General features: G+C 41.3%; 1 protein-coding gene across 4 annotated transcripts in view; it reads left to right on the top strand.

The window, feature by feature from the left end:
- LOC142658809 (leucine-rich repeat and fibronectin type III domain-containing protein 1-like protein) overlaps positions 1 to 26,738 on the top strand; it is a 361,275-nt gene that overhangs the window by 216,453 nt on the left and 118,084 nt on the right. Inside the window, exon 4 of one of the 4 annotated variants that reach the window (XR_012850184.1) lies at positions 7,307 to 7,460. The exons of the other annotated variants lie outside the window; for them this stretch is intronic. The gene's annotated coding sequence lies outside the window, so the exon portion shown is untranslated. Of the gene's footprint in view, positions 1 to 7,306; positions 7,461 to 26,738 lie in introns of those variants that run through there. 4 annotated transcript variants of the gene reach the window in all.

The following is a 26,738-nucleotide window of genomic DNA, read 5'->3' as shown; positions in this document are numbered from 1 at the left end:
CTGGGCGTGTTGAAAAGTAAAAGTACAACTGGGCGTGTATTATGTGTGTACATCGGGGCGTTTTTACTACTTTTACTAGCTGGGCGTTCTGACGAGAAGTATCATCCACTTCTCTTCAGAACGCCCAGCTTCTGGCAGTGCAGACACAGCGTGTTCTCGACAGATCACGCTGTGTCGTCACTCACAGGTCCTGCATCGTGTCGGCCACATCGGCACCAGAGGCTACAGTTGATTCTGCAGCAGCATCAGCGTTTGCAGGTAAGTAGCTACATCGATTTACCTGCAAACGCCGATGCTGCTGCAGAATCATCTGTAGCCTCTGGTGCCGATGTGTCCTCGCTCGTCTGACACGATGCAGGACCTGGGGAAGTGACGTCACAGCGTGATCTGCCAGAAGCTGGGCGTTCTGAAGAGAAGTGGATGATACTTCTCGTCAGAATGCCCAGCTAGTAAAAGAAGTAAAAACGCCCCGATGTACGCACATAATACACGCCCAGTTGGACTTTTACTTTAAACACGCCCAGTTGTACTTTTGCAAGCCTCATTTGCATAAATACAAAAATGGTCATAACTTGGCCAAAAATGCTCGTTTTTTAAAAATAAAAACGTTACTCTTATCTACATTGCAGCGCCGATCTGCTGCAATAGCAGATAGGGGCTGCAAAATCTGGTGACAGAGCCTCTTTAATCTCATTTACACTGAACAATAAAGAGAAATGTGCGGCTGTTAAATCGCTGCCACGGAGTCCTCACTTGTTTTTGCACAGCATTGATCTATAAGGTGATATTCTGTGGGCTATATACTGTGGGCTATATCATGTGGACACTATATGGGAGTATTATTTAGGCACTGCATGGTGGTGTTATTTGGACACTATGGCAGTTTTATTTGGCCATTGAATTGCATTATTGTATGGCAATGTATGATAATATCATTTGGATACCATATGGAGGTACATTATTTAGGTATTGTATGGATGTATTATTTTATTTATTCAGTATTTTAAATTACGAGAAAAACTGTCTAAAATGGGGAATGTGGCGGAAAATTGGGCTTGTTGCTGGGACCACATTTTTTTCTAAAACCGGCCTTACGTGTTAAAGGCCTTAAAACTCAGAAATTGTTCACACCTGTACCGAGGCCATGGGCATGCTGACTTAGATAAGTAGTTTTACTCAGAAATCAGTGACTTTGGGGTTACTTTTCCAAAGGCAATTGAGAAGATCTATGTGAATTGATTACTAAGCCAAATATGATTTGCTCTTTACATGGACTGGTAGTGTTAGGAATAGCGGTAACACTTTATGTCTCATGAGAAAAATGAGGTCCATGGTGACTTTGTGGATTGTGGATTTTCATTTACACCATGTCTTACTTAGCGGCTCTCCAGTCTTACTCCTAGACAGTCCAATAGGACATCTGAAAACAATGCTTCTAAAGTAGAATATCTCTGTAATATGGCATTCAATGGAACATTTTACCATTGCGTGCCATATTGGGCGCCATATTACGGATCCATGTTGTATGGAGACATAATACAGTAGTGTGCATGAAACCTTATATTATTTCCACCCTTTAGACTGCACTTCTTGCTTTGGCTAAAAATAAATGAACCTTATAGCACAGCTGACTATTGCCTTGGTCTTAGTTGGGATTTCGGGAAGACGTTGAAAGTAAAACATCTTGAAAACGTAGGCTTTTTTTTAACCATGTAGAAATGTCACAAGATATTCGTTAACAGTTAACTGAGCAGGCTAATCATTTCTTAAAGCTGCAGAATGAGAGGCACTTGTCAGTTGAATTCCTGACAATTGTTTGCACAGGAATTGCAGTCATACAGCTAATTGTTCCATAATAATACGGTAAGGCGTGGAGGCAGGACGCGCTAGCACGAGCGCATAGGCATTTTGCTGCCTGTTTTGTCACAGAGTACAATTCTTCTCCCACTTGGAGTTCTTGTATTTAAAGGATATGTTTGACAGAGGGAGAGACAGATTTAATTGATAGAAAGAGGAAATTAAATCTTCACCAGTGAGACAGAAGAAAGGCAATTTTTTTATTTAGTGGATTCCAGAAAAATGTTGCAATCAATATCATTACTTTATTCCCATAACTATACCCACTCCATATGACTGAATAAATCATAGGTTCACAATGTCAGACTGTTACCTGACTCTAAGAGCACATTTACTGCTGCAGTGAATTAACCACTCCAAGTAACTATAAGTGTAACTTAAACATTAGTGGTTCCTCTACTTTAAAGGCTATGTACACTTATGTACACTTATGTACACTTTTGAAATTGTTTTTGCTTTTTGTTTTTTTATAAAATTGTCTATCAGTGTGATTGGTGCAACTTCCTAAATACATTTTACTTTTTGAGATACAGCTGCTTTGTATCTTGTATAGCTTTATCTTCTTGTGTAGCTGTATCTAGTGCTGAATCCAGTATCCATCATGTCAGCGGCATTGACGAGTTCAGTGACTGTGGGTCCTGCGTGTCTCTGACACACAGGATCGTGCTGTTAGCGATCACATGTAAGTTTCATAACTTAGATGTCATCGATAACAGGTGGATCCTGCATGGCAGAGAAAAGTTGAAATGTGCTTTATTGCATTGAATCGTTCTAGTATCTCAGGCTTTTCCATGGGTATTGTCTCTATAGGATATCCTTAAATTATGATCTATTGGGGTTGGTATTGCACCCACATATATATACGCACCCTTTAGTCTTAGAGCTATGGCCCTCAGGATCCACATTTAAGGACCAAATTTTACAGCGGTGTATATTAGAATGGAGCACCACATGAGCTCTGCAACGCCATTCACTCTTTAGGGATTAAAGCAAAACTATATCAGTCACTCATGGAGGAGAAATAAAAATAAAATGGTACTTCTAGTTTCTGGTATAGTAACATTAAAAAAAAATACCACTGCAGCGTGCCCCATAAATATTGAAGGCTCCATGGTCTATAACCGACCAAGGTCCCAAAATTTGAGTAGAGTTTCGTGTCTCCATCAATGCCATGTCTACAGTGGTTACCCTTGCAAACCAAATTATCACCGACTATATGGACTCTCTATTACCTGTGATGTCCTGGCTAAAGGTTACCCTCATGATCACTCAAAATAAAACTGGAATTCCTCTCACCAGTTTCTTATCTTTTTTCCATTGTTCTGGTTTATTTACCCTGTCATTAAATCCGACTATATTTATTAGATTGGAGTGACTGTCCAGTTTAAGGACAGTGGCGTATATTACACACTAGTGGGTGCATAAAAATAATGAAATTATATAATCTTACCTGTAGGGGTGTAGCTAAAGGAGTGAAAAGGTAACAGTCACATCCAGGTGATGGTGCCTGAGGGAGCCCAGAGGCCCCTTTCTGCCACATAAAAAAAGATGCAGTATTATAAATGGCAAATGGTAAGAGGGACTCTGTCATAGGTTTCACATTGGGAACCAGGAGCTTCAGATTATGGCGCTGCTCAGTCCTCCTTCATTCCCAATACTTCCCTACCGGCTCCTGGCTTCAGGTGGGCAGAGTGATGTCACCAGCTGTGCCTGCACACTCCATTTAGAGTAGTGTAGGGAGTGTCTCAGACTACCACTTTCCCATAGTGCCACAGCAGAGAAAAGGTTGTCTGAAGTAATGGCACCATCACCACCGCCGGGATTGCTGTAGTAGCTAAAATAAAACTATTCTTCCCTAACTTCATAAGCAAAGTGTTTGACTGACGAGGTAGTCGCATTAATGTCTATTGAACCTCTGATTTTGTGGGTTTCACCAACTGGCTAATGTGTTTAGTGCAGCCCGACAGTCCCCTGGAAGACGTCAGGGAGACGAAGCATCGGTTATGTTGGATTTCAACATGTCCAATCCTTTTTTACCTGGTGAGATAAGCCACTGATGTTCATGGGGTAGTCAGTTGAGATTACTGTTGATCAAACTCCATCATGCAGGATCTTTAGTCCTGACTTTTTGTTGGTAGCTGTTATGAGCAGAAGTCTATAAGTCGTCAACATATTCCATAAAAGATCTCTTCCAAATTGTAAGAAAATACACATTTCTGCATCTTTTCAGTAGCACAGGCAGCTGATAAACAAAAGAGAAATATGGATAAGTAAAGCAGAGGCCTATATGTTAGTGACTGAAGTACTGGGAGGGGTGCTCAGAAGATGTAAGATGGAGGGTGCACCAGAAATGGAGGAGGCAGTGGAATTAATGGAGGCAGAGGGGAACAGAAGGATGTTCTAGCAAGTAAGAGCAAAGTGATTGACAGAGGCGGGGGGAGCGGGCAGGCCTAGAGCTCAATAGACTGGCACAATGGAAAGTCCTTGTACCGAAGCTGGGGGCGAGAGAGCGCACAGCATTATCTGAGTGAATCCATTCTTCTCGTCTGCAACAATTGCAAATTGTAACCTTTGTGCATGCAGGAGAACAGGCTTGTTCTTACACATGTTGCTGTCATACTCATATTAGCAGTAATGGATTTGCTTTGTCAGATGCAAGCCGTTCTGTATATGAAGAGATAACACTGTTACCAATTTATTTATGCTGTCTATAACATGACAACACATTATACTATTTAATTAGGAAAGAAAAACCAAATAGTAGAAAAATAAACGTCTATGAAAAAAACTTCTTATTACACCTTTTAATTCTTCTTGCAAATCCTCCAATTTTCCCACATAATGTCACCAAGTTACTAGACATTGTACTCACATACAGTTTATGACCCAAACTATGTGAACTCCCCCTCCTAATTATTGATTTCAGGTGTTTCAGTCATACACTGTCACGATCTGTGGGAATGTGGACCCACTTGGCTGTACCGGGATAGCAGCTGGCCAAACAGTGTACCAAGTCAATGTATAGATATAGTCCAAGCACAGAGGTACCTGTAGTCGTTCAGACAGTAATGGAGGCGTGGCACAGACGGGACCTTGGCAGCAGACACCAGGTGTGATGTGTAACACAGCAGGCGTGACCGGGGGAACAACACGACTCCAACTTTCTAAGGCACAGGAACAAAGGTAGCACGGGATACAGGATACAGTTAGCAGGACAGGGGAACACCGGGAACAGGATAACACTAAGGGACCATTTGCAAGACTAACACGGGTAAACACAACAATGCTCAGGCAATGAATGAAAGGGCAGAGCTCTTTTTATAGTCCAGGGTGGTCATGGGCTAATTACAGGTTTTACTCATGTGTGCCCTTTACGGCCGGGCTCGAGCATGCGCGCGTACCATACGGGAACCAGTGCAGCGATGTGGAAGTGAGTGCCAGCATCTCTAAGGAGGGAGATGCCGCCCCGGCACTCACTTGTCCATGGCCGTCGGGGGGCAGGTAAGCAGGATGGTCCGCGGCTGTGAACATTACATACCCATTGCAAACAGATGCATAAAATCAAGCACACAGCCATGCCATCTCCATAGACAAATATTGCTAGTATGGGCAGTACTAAAGAGCTCAGTGACTTTAAACATGGCATGTTAAGGATGCCAACTTTTCCAAAAGTCAATTAGTAAAATTCGTGCAAAATCTGCCCTGGTCACCTGTAAATGTTATTTTATTGTAAAGTGGAAGCGTTTAGGGGTAACAACAGCTCAGCCACAAAGCAGTAGACCATGCAAACTGCTATAACAGCCGCAAAATGGGGCTTTGGGATGGGATATCCAACAAGCTCATACAGGTGTGATGTCAGGTGTCCACATTCTTTTGCCCAGATAACTTGAAGCTCCTGGGTCCCAATGGAAAAATATGTAACACGGCCCCTCAAATATCACATGTAGTTTTTAGTACTGGTCTTCTAATATGCTGGAAGGACGAAGCAATAATGTTCAGCTGTAATAGTAATAAACTGTTATGAAAAAATTTGGTTTTCTAGTAAGGGAAGGGTTAATATTAGAAGACTCATGTCACAAATATATATCCCTTTTAACTCCAGGCAGGCCATAAAAAACAGCTCAGATCTTTTTGTTCTTTGTAAGTTGTGATGTGGAAAAGCTCTCTGTATTTCCACTTACGCTTCCAAAATACATTACCAAAGACTTTTTTGGGCCTAATTGATTCTGAGTTCCCTTCTTCTATTTAAATTTTACCCTTAAACCATCTTCTCTCTCAGCCTTCAGTTTTGATAAGGAAAGTCAGACTTCAAAGTTTGGAAAGGTGACACATCCTTAATTGTGGATGCTCGGTACACCAGATTTACCATCATATTAAACAGTGACTTCATTTGATCATCGATAGATCAAAGGGTTACTCCAACCTTTCAAAGTAACGAAGACTTAATTACAGGTCAATATATGATCTGTATCTCATCTATGCAACACTAGTTACTTTCTAAAATGTATGATTTTTCCTTTGACATGAATGACATACTTGTCGAGAGATATGGGGAGGGCTTCAGTACTAGAGATGCTTACTTTAAGTTCCTGAGCTTGATATACTAATAGGCACAGTCAACCTCAAGATATTTTGTGTATGGCGATGTGTTGCCTTAGATCAGATGCCATGCCTAGTAGTTATCATGCTGGAAAATATACAACCAAAATAAGTCAAGTAAGTGTACGAAGCACTTGAGAACCATAGGTCTTGGAGGACCTATAGCGCTATTTATTCTGACCCTCCTGGTATGTGAGTAGAAGGCCAAAAGCACATAACAGAGAGGGAGCAGGTGAAGACTGCCATTTATGATAACAATGTAGATTTACCTGTATATGTCATTCAAGATCTTTGGAAACCATATGGGCAGAGAGGTTAAAAGTGTCTGGAACCCAACAGTGTCAGATTAGGTTTCCTTGCACCCAGAAGAGGGAAAAGATGGGATCACGCTCCATCTAAACATCTTAAACATTGAACACACAGGACATAAGGTCTTAAAGGTTATTTGTGAATCAACCGATAAGAAATAGACTCTAGTGGCAAGTAATTGGCTCAAAAATTAGCTTCAAAGGGGATTTTCTACTGGATCTTTGGGGTTCATTATTGTGTCAGAGCCTGGGCCCACCGGAGGATCCCCTGGTACTCTTGGGGGTCAGCCCAAACATGGCACCTATCTATAATATTGTAATAAACCAAGAAGATATAGCTAAATAGAATATGTTGATAATTTGGGTACATACATACGTTTTTTATTGGGATATTCTGATGAAAGTAGATGGATTTTGGATAGGTCACTCATCAAGACATTAGCACAAATTTCTATACCTGAAAGAAATATATCAGTAGAAAACATTCACTTCGTCCTCTTCTAAGACTGTTTGTGTATTTTATGTTTGTTCTGATGTTACAGCTGCCAAGGTAACCTAAAATGAAACAGAGCTGAAGGAGGAAAATATTACACTGGCACATTGCAAAGATGGATATCATCAGATCTAGATGCCAAGTAAATAAAAATTATAACTGTGGATCCAATATGCCAGTCCAAACCGTGAGTCAGATTATGCCGGAATAAAGGTATATATACATTGCGCTTGCAGTATACTTCGGAGGTATACATTAAGATAGGCATATAGTGGCATATGTCGCCCATAGGCTCCCACGTTACAAAAATGTATACCGTGCAGTATACATTAGATGGTGTCGTTCCATACAGTTAAAAAAAAAAGTTATTCAGCCTGACGGAAGCCAAAAGGGACACTCATTTGGCCTCCATCGGGTGAATGGGGGTCTATGGAAACACTTGAAGTATGTATCGGGAGGGTGAATTCAGTCTAAGCCATCAAAATCCTTTGGAACGCTAATTGCAGTCCCATTAGATCTTACAGCTGAGTCAATCAAAGCAAAGTACCCTTTGCACTCTGGAGTGATTGGTAAACCAAGCAGTAGTACTCTACTGTGGCTGGATGGTAATAAAATTGTGGCATGTTCCAATGTATGTTGAGTTATAGAGGTTATGCTTCTATGGGAGAAATCAGTGCCTCGTATAGGCAAAATATGACGGCACATTGAGTACCTACCAGTGTTCCCTCTAAGCTGTCCGCTCGGGAAAGAAAAGAACAACATTCAAATGTTCAAATGGGGTCAGCAAGTCCAATAATAACTGCACGGTGTTACATTTTTAACTCTATCATTTCCAGAAAGAACAGCTTAGAGGGAACAGTGGTGCCTACGGGTCTGTAATATGGAACCATAGGGGCTATGTGTTGCAGTACATGGCCCGTGAACTTGGTCTTGCCATGTGCTCGACCCCTAAATGTTAAATGTATTAGAGAGGTGTGGGGCTGCGAGGAACTATTTGTTTCAAACAATAGAAAGTGTCCTTCACAAAGAAAAGACACAGAACGGACATTGGTCTGAAGATACAGTCATGAATAGATTGCAACATGAAAATTCTGGAAACATGTACTGTTCATTTTAAATAGCTGAGCTCTCAAGTCCCTGGTAACGAATGTCTTTTACATTAATTTATTCACTTTGAAGCTGGCTCCAGAAATGTTTCCTAACTTCAACACCAGAGAATTTAACTCTTGAGGGACAAAAATTGTCAAAGAGCAAAAAATAACAAATTACTGCAATTGATGAAAAACATTTAAATATTTTACGATTTTAAAAAAGCTCAAGGTTTTTGGAAATTAATTTTAACAAAAAAGTAATGAAATAGGTTAATGTTTTTGAAGAAGAAAAAAGCAAATGTTTTGATGGCAAGAAAAAGCAAAGCCAGTTATATTGGAAAGTAATAAATTATGTGGAGAAGAATATGTGCTGGAGTAGAACATTTCTTCAGACTAGATTATTAATCAAGGAGGTGACTCAGGTATCCACATGTGAAGCTGGTTAGAGGACATCATTATCAGGGCGTCCAAATCCTGCTCCTTACGATTGAAAGACAGAGCATTATATTCAGGGCTGGATTATGGGGAGAGAAAACGGGACGATTGCCCTTGGACCTATCACCTAAGAGTTTGAGAGTGTCTCCAACATTCCACATATAAGTGAACATATAATAAATATACTGCTGGCAAAATATTATGAATTAAGTTTGCTTAAATTACTACAAAGAAGCAAACCCGAGCACTCCGGTATGGAAATAAATTGTGAGGTATGGAAATAAATGTCATTCAAGATCTTTGGAAACCATATGGGCAGAGAGGTTAAACGTGTCTGGAACCCAACAGTGTCAGATTAGGTTTCCTTGAACCCAGAAGAGGAAAAGATGGGATCATGCTCCATCTAAACATCTTAAACATTGAACACACAGGACATCAATAAGGTCTTAAAGGTTATTTGTGAATCAACCGATAAGAAATTGACTCTAGTGGCAAGTGATTGGCTCGAAAATTAGCTTCAAATGGGATTTTCTACTGGATCTTTTGGGTTCATTATTGTGTCAGAGCCTAGGCCCACCGGAGGATCCCCTGGTACTCTTTTCAAAATTTCCAAAGATTTATTTTCAACTTCTTCTCTGTGCTTTGTTTGGGATATTTGATCATTAATTATGACAATGTTTGTTTGTTTGTTTGTTTGTTTGTTTGTTCTGTTACATACCGTACTATCTATGCCTGCTTGTTTAGCTCACAGCTTCAGTAAATCAACTTGTGTCTCGGTCTCTTGACCTCTGATACGTATCTCCCCAAAAATATGGGCTATACTTATATGTCATCGCTCTTTGATATCCATGTTTCTCCAAATTTACGTAAACTTTACTATACTAGATATATAATTTACACGGAGCAACCATCCATTACTTACATATGTATGTGTACTTTATTTTTTATGTGTTGTTTATATTTTATTTTATTTTTTGTATACCAGTTAAGCAATTGTGACAAAGGCCTGAGATAGGCCGAAACGTCAAAAATATCGCCTGTTATAACTGTACCACTCCTACAAAAGAATACATATCTTGAAAAATAAAATCTTTGGAAATTTTGAAAAGAAAAAAAGAATCCTTCTCACAATTTATTTCCATACCTGAGTTCTCGGGTTATCTTCTTTGTACAAATTGTGGGTTGACCGTTTTCTAAGAAAAAATACTCCAGAATTTTTATTTTCCGAAGTGACAGAGGAGCAGAGAAGATAACACAATTCAGGACATGTTTCCCAATGTAGAGGCTTCTGGTCTATAGATACGAAATGTCTGTGAGTTGTTATCTAGCAAAAATAATTCCAGTTTTCTGTAATTCTATGGCTTCATACAGGTAATAATGCACTTTAAACAAATGCAATGGAAATCATTGAGTCATGACAGTACAGGGGTTTTAAAATATCCCTGAAAAGTGACATTTTTACAAATTGGGCCTCCCAGCAAATCTGCGTAGAGAGAAGAATCTCTTAATGACCAATTAAGATCTTCCGTTTTGTATTCTCTTTTTTCAAAACATGTTGGCCATTCGTAACCTTCATTATCCATTAACATTACTTTTATTATGTGCATATGAATTGTCTTGTAATCTGTCCCCAAGTGCCGTCGACAATGTATATTTGTACCTCACGGAATTGACTGGAAAATAATTAGTATTGTACACAGCCAGTAATAGATACACCTATGATACTAATAGAAAATTAGAAAAACTTGCATTATCTTGTAAATCATAATACACAGCTGACTTTAATTCTAAACTGTTAACTACAACCCGTGGGGTATCGGTATATGAGTTTCAAAGGTAAAAGTTGCGCCCAGACCCTTGTACCTGAGGAGATCCAAATACTCCTCTGCCACAGAAGAAGACACAGTATTATAAATGGGCGGTATTACATAGGGGCCCTGTTACAGATGTTGAAACGGGGCACATGGGCTTCAAGTTACACATCTGTCTTCCCGATCCAAGCAACACCAATGTCCTGAATCTTGGAAAGTTTCTTATAAAAACAATTTCATTTCTTTTTCATATTAAGCTTTTGACAGTTCTGGTATTTGTGTCTCAAATATGGTCCCTGCCTTCATATATTATTATAAAGTAATATTCTGTATATATTGGCACCTACATACTTCTCAGTTTTTAAAAGGGTAATTATGAGATGGGCCTAAGTCTCATACACAATCTGCCCATGTTTCCCATTTTCAACAGAAATGCTAATTGTTGTGACTACAGGTTTATGAATAAGCATATTGGGTACCGCTTATTGCAACCCCTCAGTTGGTGCCCTTAGAAGTGTACGCAATATGGCTGAATGGTTGTCTCTACTATGAACTGGTTATGATAAAAATGGATGTATCCTTGGCTACAGTTATATGCAACATGTACAGAGTGAAATGAAGCAACATTTTCTCATCATAATGCTAATGAAAATTTATCAATAGTGTCGAAGGATGCATGCATTTATGAGATGGTGAAAATTGTACCAATTATGGCAAATTTATCAAAATGGTACACCTGCTATAAAAAACTAGGGTCAACTACCCATGTTAGACACACTTCTTTTTCTTACACCACATCATAATTAATGTACATGTACACCAATATTTTATTTTTTAATTCTGTATATATGGCACATTTTACTACTCTTAATCATTCCCCTATTTCTAGTCAAGTTATAACTCTTGAGATAGGTGTAAAATGTGTCTAAAAAAGATAATAAATTTTGGGTTCATTATGTGCCTTGGTCCCATCTATATGAAAGGAGCCCTGCGGCCCCTTCATTCTGCTAATCGGCCTGGAGTCCTGGGGGTTGGTCCCCTACCGATCAAACATTAATGGACTATCCTAAAAGTGAGCAATCAATATATAAAGTGCCTTTAATATGGTGATATATGGTGGCACGCAAAGTGCATACAGCTCTGTATTATGGAATCGCAGGGAGTCCGAGTGCTTCACGTCAGCTACCGTGCACGTGTCTCTGCCATGTAAATGATGCCTTAGGCTTACGTAAGTCAGTGGTGGAAGAAATGTAAATGTTGTCAATAATATAGGAAGACCTGCCAGGCTAGATACAGTAAGAACAAAATTGACACAAAGGCGACAATGAAATGGACATAAAATACCCCCTCGGCGCCTTCCTTTTAGGAGAGTATATAACACAGGGCTAACAATTTGTATTGTAGACAGGCAAATTAATATTAAAAGGAAGTAAACAAGCTGGCATGATTTTGTATCTGGTTTAGTAGATTAGCCTAAGTAAGGAAAGAGCCTTGCTGAATAGTTTATACCCTTAAGTGGGTCTTATCTGAATAGTAAGAACTGCGCTGCAAGTTTCCATAGGACAAGTGCGTAATTCAATGACTAAGCCCTATTTGTGATTAGGGTGGTTACTTTTACAATTACTTCTAAACAAGCTCATACTTTCAGAGACTGAGTGGTATCCACCGGCTTTATCGTATGAACTCCTTTCTTCTAGGTCTTGAAGGATAACAAATAAATAAAAATGCAATTAGGTGCTTTAATGAACGCATGGGCACCGCCGGGCAAGATGCAATGCGGAAGAGAGGACAATCCCACTAGTAAAGGGTTAAAGCTGTCTACCTGATGCTGGAACCTGTAATTCTACAGCATCTACAGACTACTTATCTCTAGAATGTGTAAGTCTTCTGCCTTGAGGTTGTTTCGCTATGATGTCACGAGGGGCAACCAGCATAAATCCACAGCAGATGGAAACCTTATCATACCTTTTACCTGACAACTTTTTACTACACTAAACTCAACCTTTTGCTTACAGCAACGTTCCAACTAATACTAGAAATTCAGTTTAAAGGGGTTGTCCACTTTGGACAATGCATTTTTGTTAGAATGATCCCTGAAAATAATTTGATCACAAGGTTTCCTGCTGCTGGCATCCACAGCGATCAGCGGTAATCTGCAGGGGTATCCAGCAGTAAGTGTTCAATTTCCCTGCAGTGCCACCACAGGAGAAATTAAGCATTACACAGATCTCATTGAAATTAATTGGCTGTCCATGTGATGCATAGACATGTTGGTTCCTACAGTACGGAGCAAGAGACATTCTTTGCATTCGCTCTATGTTCTAGCTAATAGATGAGGGTGCCCACTTGTAACTTAAAATGAGCTACTACCATTATTAACTTTTATTATAGGATTAAATTACTTACATGATTTCAGATTACTGTAACCTCCCACTTCACAAAGACAGAAGAGTAGTCCGAAATCTTCACAGTAGAGTCTAGTACAAGGAGCAGGCAATTTGACTCTTCGGATGTCATTTCTATAAATTTGACTGCCCACTCGCTATTAGAGGAGAAACAGATGCGGTACCTTTAATAATAAGTTCCTTTTTTTTGTAATGCCAGATTCTGCTCTGCATTAGAAGTTCACATAAGCATTTTTTTAATTATTACTTTCCACCAGAGGTTGCAGTATTTGCTATGGTAAGAATGGCGTAGCCTGCAGTGCTGTTTTTGCACTTATAAATACTGGACACCTGACTAATCCCATCATAACCAATGGGATCCATCTTTACACAGAAGATGTAACAACTGATTTACAATCGGCCCCTAACGGGATAGGGATCCATTCCAAAACAAATGTGTCACAGCTCTTCTATGAACAGAAGCCATGATGCTAATGTGAATAGAGCCTTACAAATATTTAGAAGACTGGGAACCAGTTCAATGGGACTGAGCTGCCATATCAGACACAACCCTTGGTCAACAGTGGTGCTGTTACTAGGGGGGGGGGAACAGGATTTGCATATAAAGGGTGTTTCTAGACAGTTTTGGGGAGGTTCCCAGGCATAATGTGTGGGAATTATGCTAGTGCCCAAATGATAACCTATTTAGAGATAGAGGACAATCACCTTCCTCTACTTTTCCTTTTTGATGAATAAACAAAGTAAACTAGAAACGATTGGTATTGGACTTGAAATGAGTTCTGTTTCTACGGTGAGAGTTGTAACCTCGGGCATAACGACCAGGATGGCAGGCATAATGGCTACTATGAGGCCCAGCAGTTGAAAGGGGGTCCACTGGCGACATAAAAAGGGCCTTAGAGGTGAGGGATAGCTCAGAATTATTGAGGATGATGGGGATTGATAGAAAAATCTAGTGTGCAGTAGAAGAAGGCAGTGAATAATAGAAAATAGACCCTTGGAAGGCTTTGGAAGGGAAGAGAAATCAAAGAGAACATTTTAAGTCATAAAGTAGAGCTCCCTTCGATTTTTATCTGTAGAGCCCCATAGTTGCTAGTTATGCCCCTGGTAGTGACCTAATCACGGTGGAAAAGTTACTAACATTAAAGAGGCTGTCCAGGATTAGAAAAAAAGTGTCAGCTTTTTTTCCAGAAACAGCGCCACTCTTGTCCAATGACTGTGCCCGGTATTGTAGGGTGCATATCAAGTGAATGTAGCTGAGCTGTAATACCCGGCACAGTCAGTGGCGGATCATCATTAGGGCGGTTCCGGCAGCCACCCAGGGCCCAAGGCTCCCGGGGTGGCCATGGCCGCCCGAACCGCACATGACCACACGGGCCCCCTCATGCCCGATTGCGTCCTTATAGAAAATCCTTCTATTTCACAAAAAGTCTTCCTGCAGTCCAGGACTGATAGACAATTCCCCTTGTCAGGATGATATGTCCCTGCACAGTGTGATACTGTCAGTATGTAGGGACACAGCCCTGTGACAAGGGCAATTGTAACACCCATATGTTAATTCTTGCCCAAAAGGGTAGTAATAACAATAGTTACGGCGCGGCAGGGTGGCGGTGCGGAAAGAGGGCCCAAGTTTGGGTAACAGCCCAGGGCCTATGGTCTACTTAATCCGCCACTGGGCATAGTCCATGGACAATAGTAGCACCTGGACAACCCCTATAATGGGTCTATTCTACAAAGATAGAAGAGTATATAATGAGACTGGTATGTGTATACTGGATTACAGGCTCCGTCCTGTGCTGCTACAATGTGATATAAAACCATTGCCATTCTTTTTGGATTAAAGGTGGTATGAATAAAATAATGTCACCGCAGCTTGTAATAGATGATGAGAAAAGAAATTGGGCTGTTTTGAACCATAACACACAGTGACAACCACAAAAATCTTAAGACGCTGCTGCTGACAGGCCTGTTTTATGCCACATTTAAAATATTTTTATATCTCTATTTTTTAGCTAAAACATCACATTAGTGTCTATGGGGAAATCTAAAGCTGGAACTTGCGATAAGCTTTTCAGCGGCCGGTGACAGAAAGAGGCTGATTGGATGAGACCGTAATTGATTGCGATCTGGGTCTGAAAATTCTGTTTGTGCTGTTGTAAAATGAGGATTCCTGTGTGACGCCGCTCAGCAGCGCTTTACCTCCAACCACCCTCTGCTAGGGGAAGCTGCCATTTTGATGTATAAGTTTGTAGCCTAATGTATATTTCTTGGCCCAGCAGTTTTTTTCTGCCATTATCTTTCTCGAAAATTTACAGACAAAAATAAAAGAAGGAAATTGAATCTTGCTAACACAAGTCTAGAGAAATAATATCAAGTTTGTAATGACTTTCATCTATGCAGACTGAAATCTCGCACAATGGATCGCGCATTGGGGTCAAAATGGAGACGTAGAGAAAGGAATGAAATGATAGGAAATTGGGAAAATATATTTCCTGCTAATTATTTTTTTCATTTCCCGCAAATGTGAAAATGTGCTGAGTTTTCTCCTATGAAAAAAATAGAACTACATATTGGATAGATTGTATAACGTATAGCCAGCCTATTCATAGGATAAGCAATGATAAGACTTGAAATTGTCTCTTTCTCTTCATTCTGAATATGAAAGAACAAAAAATAAATACACCTATATAGACAGAGTTCACACGGGGCGGATACGCTGCGTAAAAGCGTGCTCCACATGGAATTCTGGGCGAAAGACCGCACCAAACTGTGATGCCGTTTTTTGCCTGGAGTGTCCACTGCAGCGCTTAGCCGACCTGCTAGCATGTCGGCCTCCTGGGATGACGTTTCATCTCAGGATACTGCTCCAACCTGTGATTGGCTGCAGCGGTGGTGACATGGGATGAAGCGTAACATCTTTCTTCTGTGTAATCCTCAACACAGGGGTTGAATACTTATGCATGCAGCATTTTTCTGATTTTTTATTTTATTTAAAAAATAAAAAAAAGAATTGTGAGTTTGAAAATTCACTTTACTGTTGACCTTTTTAGAGCTTGAATATTTTGGCAAGACACTTCATATATTTAGTTTTGCGCTATAGCAGGCAAAGCAGTTTCCATACTAGAGATCACATAGACGTCACATATGATCATGATCAAATATTCATATTCCCCAGAGACTCTTTCAGGTTCTATAGATTTCTTTTTGTCAGGTCCATTTTCTTAGTATTTGCAAACTATATAAAAAATATTCCTCTACTTTACTTGTTTAAAACCATTTGGTATGACAGTATGTAGGACCTGTGCTTTTATATTATTCATAATGTCCCGATAATATGTAAATGAAAAAGGTTGTACAAGATTCGAAGAAAAATGATGTCATAAACAGCGCCATACTTGTCTATAGTATAGGTTGTGTCTGGAATTTCAACTCGGTTCCATTGAAGTGAATGGGTCTGAGTTGCAATATCACACACAACCTGTGGACAGGTGTGGCGCTGTTTTTGAAATAGCAGCCTTGTTTTTCTAATCCTGTACAACACCTTTTAATGCTCTTAAAGAGGTTGTCCATTAGGACAGTCACTCTTCTTGACTACAGCCAAGTTTAAGGACGCGGATAGTCGTCCGAAACGCGTAGGCCCCGAGGACACGCACCTCCACTTCTCACTTACCCAGGACTACATGCAACTGGACTTCCTTTTAATCTATTTCCAATAAACTTGGAACAGAAAATCCGTTTTAATTGCACCCAGCGCTGGATCCTACCTTCTTCCTTTCTCGCTCACTCTTCATATGCCATAGTAGAGCATGTGGACGTCATACAGAAGGTCCCTTGCTCGGCACCCCCGTCTAGAGTGTAGAGCCTCTATAACTAGTAACTCCCGCTCTAAAGGACCTCTCAGCAGCCAGGTATTACTTGGTAGTCCATTGATTTTAATAGGCGCCAAATTATATAACAATTCCCCAGCTATATAGAAGGATTAGAGCAGACGGACCCATGGCGAACAGTCCATTGCCACATTCTGAAAGAGACATGTCCAGTTGAGGTTGGCCTGTGCTGCTTTTACCCTCGTATTTTTTCAGTTCATATAGTTCATTGCTATGTTTTAGTGGATTTCACTACCTACATTGAGATTTATTGATTTTGTTGACAAATTTTTTGAACAAAAGTTTTAAAATAAATCAATATCTAATGAACTTTGTCACCCATATTCATGAGCACAATGGGCCTTAATAGGAAATGATCAAGTCTCTGTTTATTTCACCGTTTCCGATTGAAGGTAGTTTCCGGTCAGTGGAGGAGGGAGCAGCAGGTAACATGGAAAGCATGTTCCTTTTTTACTACTAGGAAAAGAAGAGGCGAGATCGATCCATCTTCTCAAGTATTCAAAAAAATCAATATTTCATGTAGAAACACCGGCTGCAATCTCATTATGGAAGTATCTATAAGTGGAGGAAACTCTGCTGGGCTGGAAACTTCGTCTCGCCGCTTATACACAACATATCTGTAGCTGTTAACCAACATTATACTGCAGATTTGTGCTAAATAGGTCAAATTAGCAAATTCCTTGTGGGCAAAAGGAAAACGTGTACACAGCACTCCATGCTGCATGCTAGCCAATCGCACCTTAGTTGTAGATATTAGATATGGTGGACATAGAAATGATTTGTCTAACCATCATATTTGGGGTCTTTTTCCTCCCCTCGCCCTCTGGTCTCTGACCCAACGAGATGCTCCAATCTGCTACTCCACCTCTCCTTTCCTCCTTATTCTGCTTCACTGAAAAGATGCCGCTACATCCCCTCCTACCCCCTCCTCCCATTCTTTTACACCTTATAGGCGAACTACAGGCTGCTGAAGGATGCGGAAAATGACTATTTGTCCTAATAATATATACAGTATAAGAAAGTTTCATGTACTTACCTCTAATATATATATATATATATATATATATATATATATATATATATATATTGGCTTTGATATAATTTTTCACTAGTGAAATCTATGAGATGGCAACAAAGAAACCTATAGATTGCAGTTATAGTCACCAACCTCTGGCTCTCCAGCTAGTATAATACCACAACATGTCATATCCGTGGCTGCGGGCCATCAGGTTCACTCTCCCCCCGACGGCCGCAGCCATGGGTTGGCGAGCGCTGGCCCCAGTCTCCTCCTCAGGAGACATCAGCGCTCACTTCCACTCACCTCAGCCGTATCCCGTAGGGTGGAAGGACTTTAATGAAGTATCAGCCCATGAGTACCCTGGACTATAAGAGGGGTTCAGTCCCTTGCTTCTATGCCTGAGCGTTGTTGTCGTGCCCTAAGTTTGTCTATGCGATGGTCTCCTAGTGTGTTCCTGTTACCTGTATCCCGTGCTATCCTGGTCGTGTGCCATGCTGAGCCAGAGTCGTGCTGTGCTGTATACCACGCCTGTCCTGCTTCACCACGCCTGACGTCTGCCTGCTGCCTAGTTCCAACCGAGCCTGCCCTGCTACTGTCCGAGCTGCCACAGGTACCCTATACGAACTATAGACTTTAACCTGCACCCTGTTGGACAGCTGCCATACCGTCAAGGCAGTACGGCCCAGTGGGTCCACAAACCCTACGTGACACAACTCTCAGCATGGTCGGAGTTGTAGTTTCACAACAACTTGTAAGCCAAAACTGGAAGACCATTTCATTACATCCACATCAACATGGAAAGCCCCTTGTGCTGTTGTCCTGGTCAAGATCTTATTTTCAGGTAAATTCAGGCTATAAGACCTCCTATAAATGTGACTTACTGATATATTCTCTTGCCTGCTCGGAAAATCGAGAGTAATCACCTAACAGACAGACACCATTGTTCTCCTAGCACTGACAAAATATTTTATGAACAATTTAAAGAAGCTTCCACCCGTGACCTACAATTTAAGGCATCATAAAACCTCCTTTGGGTGAATTTCAAATGTCAGTTGTGGCTCATAAAGTTTCTGCTGCACCACAGCCTCTTGTGATAAGGACATTTCATATCTCGTTATATTTGCCAATCGGATAAAAATATCTTATACTGGCAGCAACGGAAAGATTGGGGAGATGCATTGTTGTTACTCGGAAATGATATCTGTATTTTAAGTGAAAATTGAAACATTTGAAACTGTACCTTTTTTAAGTGCAGGGTATATTTTTGATGGATGAGAGTGATCATTGTCTGCTTACATCCTAAAGTATAATATTGACAATTCTACTGAGTGAAACGCGCCTTGGAACACGTTTCGCATATATTTAAAAGGAGACTCTTGTCAAAATTGTGTAATTTGAAAATATTCTCAACTCTAACATTGGAAGAGGATTGTTGACAGCTGTATGAGTAATATCTAGCAGAAAATAACTCACATTTTGGTTTTATAGTTGGAGCTGCAGCTGTTTTTGCTATTGTTTTTCTGTCTTTCTGACTACGTACTGCTTGTTACTTTTTACTATACTGCTATAACATGTACGTCATCAGGAAGTTTTTTTGTACATTAGATGCACTATGACCTGAAAAAACAATGTTTTCAGATTTGCAAAAATGTGACTGTTAATACTGTATTTCCTTCATGTTAATTAGATGACTCGTACATTACACCCTGAATATTAAGTAACATTGACTCCGGTATAAACTGTCTTCAATATCTAACAACGCTAAGACCAGCATAACATTCCCAACCATGACAAATGAGTGCAGGGGTGTACATACTAAAGAGCAGACCATGTGGGGGCTTGGTAAGAGGGGTCCCAACCTTGGTTTGTCCCATACCCCTTGCTACTAGCTAGTGAGTACTTGTACAGGATCCATCTCTCCAGAGGAACTGCAATGGGAATAGTCTAAAAGGTCATGGAAAGAAAGAAATACTACGTCCTTCTGTCCTGGGTGGAAAAACATGGCACCATAATAGGGGGCTCATTTTGTTCTTTACTATAGGACCATCTTCCTTCAATGTACGGTACTGAATGGGTGTTATACATTTGGGTCTCTGCTACAGGTAAGGCTCTACAGACAATTCATTTTTACTATCCTTCAGAGGTATATGTTGGGAGGATTTCACGGCTTATTCCTCAGACGGAAGGATGTAACATATGTCACCAATAGGCTCCTAATGTGAAAAATAAAAACTTATATCGTATAGGATATTTTACTGTATGCCGCTGTAAGCACAGCAGACAACACTTTGCTATACAGTGAAAAACATGGAATGCCGACACATAACACCACTATTTTTGCATATGCCGGGTGCATGGGGCTCTATTGATAGGTTCAGCGTATTTCCTGGCCAAATGTATTTAAAAAGCAAAGAGTGAACAGAGCCTAAGAGTATTCTGGAGTTGGTTGGGCTCAGTCTCAAATCTCCCTGCAATGACTAAGACTAGGTATATTTATTATTTTACCTGGAGCGGACAGAGATGGTCTTTAATACAGAAAAATGCACATGGAAAGTTATATATGGAGTAAATGTATTACGATACCATCAATAGATATTAGACAAACATTGTTTGATTGTATCCTTAGAGCACTATCGATAAACACAGTACATGGACATTATTGTGGTAGCTTCTGTGGCATGTATGAGGATGGGGTCTATGGTGGTATAAGGAGAGTGGGGATTTTTGTTCCTTTGTATTGTTCTTTAATTTGTTACACTTGATTTTAGTACTGGTTTTGCTGCAAATGTTTTCTGGCATTGACATACCTATAAACCAATAAATGCATAAAATAGCACAGTTGGTCTACCAGACCATGGTTCCCCACCGATTTTATCTTTTAACATGTCTCAATAAGACTTGGGGGTTCATTGTAGCAAAACAAGTCTATAGACTTAAAGGAATTGTCTAAGATTAAAAAAAAAAAAATGGGGCTGAACTGCAATGCAAGAAACAGCCCATGGACAGGATTGGTGCCGTTTCTGGTGTAAAAAAACAAAACAGCAGACCTTTTTTTCTAATCTGAGGCAACCGTTCAATTTACAGTCTTTCTAGTAATCCCCTCCTGCTAGTTTGGTTTCTGGGTAGAGAGGTATTACCCTTGGTTTTATCATTATTATAAACTGGTTTTCCAGAATGTCCAGGGTCTTCAGGGATTTCAATTGTGTGTCCATGATTTCTGTCACGGCGTCCATCCATCTTTTTGCCGGTTGTCCGCTTACTCTTTTCCTTCAACTCTTCTAAGAGTTATTATCTTCCAATGAACCAATAAGTCTATCTTGAGGACTTGATGATCGATAAGAAGTCATAAAGTCCATGAGTAGGACTGTCGTATTGCAGCACAAGGACCAGTAAGAGGATAACATCTTCATTCACGTTTCTCCATGTTTTGATGGGTTTCTTCTACAAACTAAAGCATATTTATAAGCCAATAACTGTGCACACATTAGATCATAACCTCCACAGGGGAAGGAAATGGTGTGATATACATTTCCTACAGAACGTTGTCAATATATGAATAAATGTCTGCCTGATGATTTTGGCAGCAAGTGTGGACAATGCCCAATTGTCTACATATAGTTGTCATCGCTTTTATCAGCAGGAAAAGGATTAGAGTCCATATCCATTAAAGGCATATTATCCAGACAGTAATTGTAGGTGTTATGGCTGAATCTGAAGACTTAAGACATATTTAAAATATATGCCATGGTGGATATATCCTTCTAAATCTAAATGTCAAGGTAATCGCCAAATCTAATCCTACTATAAATGTAATTCATCTTTAATCTCTACCTGCAAATGTATTTCTGCTATGGATTTAACACAAATGTGATACAAATGTGATACCAACCTGGCTACGGCCTTAGGCTTCAGCACATGGCAGAGCTGTGTGCACGGAGTATGTACTGCGGCATACGAACTCCCTACGGTTCCGTATAATGGAGCTGTAGGAAATCTCTGTGCCACACTTCGGTGTCTCCATACACTAAGTATAGTCCCCCCGATGGAAAATATCCCAATTTTTAAATCTGTGGAAGTTCTGTGTGTCTCTTTACGAAATCGGCCCATACATTTCTATGGGCGCTGTATTACAGATCTGTACAACACAAAGCTATTATATGGTCAAGTGCTTGCGGTCTACGTCTGGACTACATGCAGAGTTTTGTTGTACGGCAGCATGTCCCAGATGGAAGATATTATCTGTAAAATTTGAAAAGGTTGAACAACTTTTTTTCCCATAGAGTAAAGCTGACCATGCACATAAGATTTAAAAAAAAAATCATCTGAATCTGACAATTTTGGCTGTATTGTCTGATTATCTTATGTGAATGGGGGCAGAGGTGCAACTGGAAGCTCAGAAGGCCCAATGCAAAATTTTTACCGGTGCCCCCACCTACAATGTGCCATTTATAATACTAGTGTCCTCTTATGTGGTAGAGGGCATAAGGACCCCCTCAGACACCATCATCGGGAGTCACCTCTGCACCCTCTATATATGTATATAAGAGCTTCCCGACCATTCCCCAATGACAGATGTCAGAGGGAAAAGAGATCAGGCATGTTGAATTTCGACATGTCCAATCCTTTGTTCCCATAGGAGATAAGTCACTCAACATAACACCAGTAAACACTTTGCTTTGTCGGGCTGTTACTATTTCATAACCAGTAGCCAGTCAGTCAGATAGGAGGGCAGAAAATAATAGCAGAAGTTTTTTAGCGCTGCTTGCTTCACATAATAGAGTACGAAGTAATGCTTCTTCGAAATATTTTTTTTTAGGCACAACACATTATAGGACCAACCAGGTCGACCGACCACTTTTCATCAGATCAGATTTACTAAGGAAAATGCTCCGGTATTCTATTGCATATGCCCAGCGGCACATTTATAAAATGTTTTAAACAACACTTCTCGTAACTCACTCGACAAGCGGGTGTGACTTGGTCTAAAGTAGGCCAACCAAGAGGTGGTATAAAGTTAGACAAAGTGTCCATAGATGCGCAAAATTTATCTTTCATATCAGTATTAGTAAATCTGCCCCATTGTGCCTAAAATGAAAATTTGCCGCAGAGGCCTAAAATCTGCTTAAACATTTGGTGCGAAACCAATAAAATACCAACGGACAGAATGCAATAAGAAGTAGTGCTCAGGGATATCACCAAATAAACTGTAAAGCACCATTGCTAACCATATTGAATGCACTATATTGGATTCTGCGTAGTAACCAAGATACACTTGGTGCATTGATCAACAATTGACATGATACCAACCCGAGAAAATATGATCGACTGAAGCACAATTTTAGAAGAAAATATGAAAATTTTTATTGAAAATAAAAATAAAAACATGAGACAAATAAAAATGGAAATAGGGGATGAGTCACACAGTAAAAAAGAGACGTCTGATCAATCGAACAAACCAGGTATGGGTATTATGTCCACATGTAAGCAGTGTACATGTTTACGTTATAGCAGCAGAAGTAAATGCATGGGATCACATGGAGAACTGTGTCTAATGGAACAATCACAGATTCTAGCAAGGTACATCGAATTACAACAGCACAGTAGCAAGAAAGAGAATGTAGTACTAGTAACTGTGGTGATTATAAAGTAAGTATACAACGTAAGTACTGATCACAAACAGTTACATGAATAGTATAAACAGAGTTAAGCCAAATATACTTGAGATCAAAGGATGACCAACGGTATTGAGCACAATGAAGCTGCAGCTGCTAAACAGGACAGGAAAAATGAAGCAACATACCAGTGGACATGGTGGAGATGGGGATGAGACGTCCGAACCCGACGCGCGTTTCGGCGATTGCCGAAATGCGCGTCGGGTTCGGACGTCTCATCCCCGTCTCCACCATGTCCACTGGTATGTTGCTTCATTTTTCCTGTCCTGTTTAGCAGCTGCAGCTTCATTGTGCTCAATACCGTTGGTCATCCTTTGATCTCAAGTATATTTGGCTTAAAGAGGCTCTGTCACCAGATTTTGCAACCCCTATCTGCTATTGCAGCAGATAGGCGCTGCAATGTAGATTACAGTAACGTTTTTATTTTTAAAAAACGAGCATTTTTGGCCAAGTTATGACCATTTTTGTAGTTATGCAAATGAGGCTTGCAAAAGTCCAAGTGGGTGTGTTTAAAAGTAAAAGTCCAAGTGGGCGTGTATTATGTGCGTACATCGGGGCGTTTTTAATACTTTTACTAGCTGGGCGTTCTGATGAGAAGTATCATCCACTTCTCTTCAGAACGCCCAGCTTCTGCCAGATCACGCTGTGACGTCACTCACAGGTCCTGCATCGTGTCAGACGAGCGAGGATGCATCGGCGTTAGCAGGTAAGTCGATGTAGCTACTTACCTGCAAACGCTGATGCTGCTGCAGAATCAACTGTAGCCTCTGGTGCCGATGTGTCCTCGCTCGTCTGACACGATGCAGGACCTGTGAGTGACGTCACAGTCTGTAAATAGCTTTGATGCAGTGCAGCCGTAACAAGATGGACATAGGTGGGACAAACCATATCCCCCTGCAGTAGTAGCATTACATACACACCACGTGTGCTGCCAGAGCTGCCAGGGATGGAGATTCCCAAGTTGTCCAAAGTGACAAGAGACCGATCTAGCTAAGGTATCTAGCAGTTTTGATATAACACCTGGAATTCTCTGCTTTTGTAGTTATGTAGGTTTGTGATGTTCTTGGTGCTAGCTCATTTTTGGTTGGTCATCCTGTAGAGCAGGGGTCTCAAGCACGCGGCCCGCGGGCCGCATGCGGCCCCTGGGGCTGTCATCTGCGGCCCGCGGGAAACAGAGCCGCTAGTATCGGCTCTGCTCCGAGACGCTGGAATTCCCTGACATCGCTGTCCACATATGAACAGCGATGTCTGGGGCTTCCCCAGAGCCGGAGTCCCGAGCAGAGCGCTGGTGTCGGCTCTGCTCCGGGACTCTGTGGAATTCCCTGACATCGCTGTCCACATATGAACAGCGATGTCTGGGGTTTCCCCAGAGCCGGAGTCCCGAGCAGAGCGCTGTTGTCGGCTCTGCTCCGGGACTCTGTGGAATTCCCTGACATCGCTGCCCATATATGGACAGTGTGTCAGGGTCTTGCCCAGAGCGGAGCAGAGCGCTGGTGTCGGCTCTGCTCCTGGACTCTGTGGAATTCCCTGACATCGCTGTCCACATATGAACAGCGATGTCTGGGGCTTCCCCAGAGCCGGAGTCCCGAGCAGAGCGCTGGTGTCGGCTCTGCTCCGGGACTCTGTGGAATTCCCCTGACATCGCTGCCCATATGTGGACAGTGTGTATAGGCTCTGCTCCGGGACGATGCGGAATTCCCTGACATATCTGCCCATATATGGACAGTGTGTCAGGGTCTTCCCCAGAGCAGGAGTCCCAGTGATGTCAGGAGCACAGCTGGAGTCCCAGGAAGAGCCTACTAGCGCTCTGCCTGGGACTCCAGCTCTGGGCAAGCCCCTGACATCACTGGGGCAGCCTCTACAGAGGGCACTGGGGCAGCCTCTACAGAGGGCACTGGGGCAGCCTCTACAGAGGGCACTGGGGCAGCCTCTACAGAGGGCACTGGGGCAGCCTCTACAGAGGGCACTGTGGCAGCCTCTACAAAGGGCACTGTGGCAGCCTCTACAGAGGGCACTGTGGCGTTATCTACAAGTGGGTGTGTGACAGTATCTGAAGAGGACACTGGCATTATCTAGGGGTGTGTTGCATTATCTACAGAGGGCACACTGGCCTTATCTACAGAGGGCACTGTGGCCTTATCTACAGAGGGCACTGTGGCCTTATCTACAGAGGGCACTGTGGCCTTATCTACAGAGGGCACTGTGGCCTTATCTAGGGGTGTGTTGCATTATCCACAGAGGGCACTGCGGCAGCATCCACAGAGGGCACTGCGGCAGCATCCACAGAGGGCACTGCGGCAGCATCCACAGAGGGCACTGCGGCACTATCTAAAAAGGGGCTGCCCAATCTTGACATGTGTGCTAACTGAGCCGCCGGACTGCATTTAGCGACACTTAAACTGGAAAGCTGGATTGTTAAAATAAGCACTTGTAGAAATCTCTCAAATTTTAAACCTAGCGCTATTATTATAGTAATGTAGTATTATTATTCTAGTAATATAGTGTTCTAGTAGTTCAAATAACTAATTGATTAACAATAATTTTGTATTGTATCAAATTTGAAAGTAATGCGGCCCGTCAACTTCCCATTTTTTCTATATGCGGCCCACTTACCCGGCCGAGTTTGAGACCCCTGCTGTAGAGGGTGTCCAAATTGTCCTATTTCTTGATCCAGGAAGGGAAAAGGAGCCAAGGGCCTCTGCGAGAGATGGGTAGGGTCCTGTTTTGCTCTTGCTATTTACATAGCTCTCCCCTGCAGAGTCACCCTCTGTTAATAATACAGCCTGATAACTAGTCATGACTACTGTTAGTGGCTATCACTACACATTTTACTCTTCATTCCTTTATTACCCTTTTATTACCCTTTTCCTGTGCCACATTGCACATTTTATCCTGTACCTCTGAACCAAATTTTACGATCCCTAAATTAGTAGACGATCTATAGGGAGCTCAGCTGACAAAGAGCTAGCACCCGGACCATCACGTACCTTAGAAAACGAAAAGGGCATTAGTTCTAAGTGTTGTGTCCCATGTACAACCCCATATGGTGAGCAAAATGCTCTACATATGTACAGGAAAGCCATCGTGTTTCCCAGCCTCATAAGATCCCTGCTCACCCAACCTCCTTATTGTTATTCTAAGCATAAATACTTAGTAGTAGATATT

This window comes from Rhinoderma darwinii, chromosome 8 (genome assembly GCF_050947455.1).
Source record: "Rhinoderma darwinii isolate aRhiDar2 chromosome 8, aRhiDar2.hap1, whole genome shotgun sequence".
In the NCBI taxonomy this organism is placed as follows: domain Eukaryota; kingdom Metazoa; phylum Chordata; class Amphibia; order Anura; family Rhinodermatidae; genus Rhinoderma; species Rhinoderma darwinii.
The sequence above is the reverse complement of the archived record's forward strand: the minus strand, read 5'-3'. Positions and strand labels throughout refer to the sequence as shown.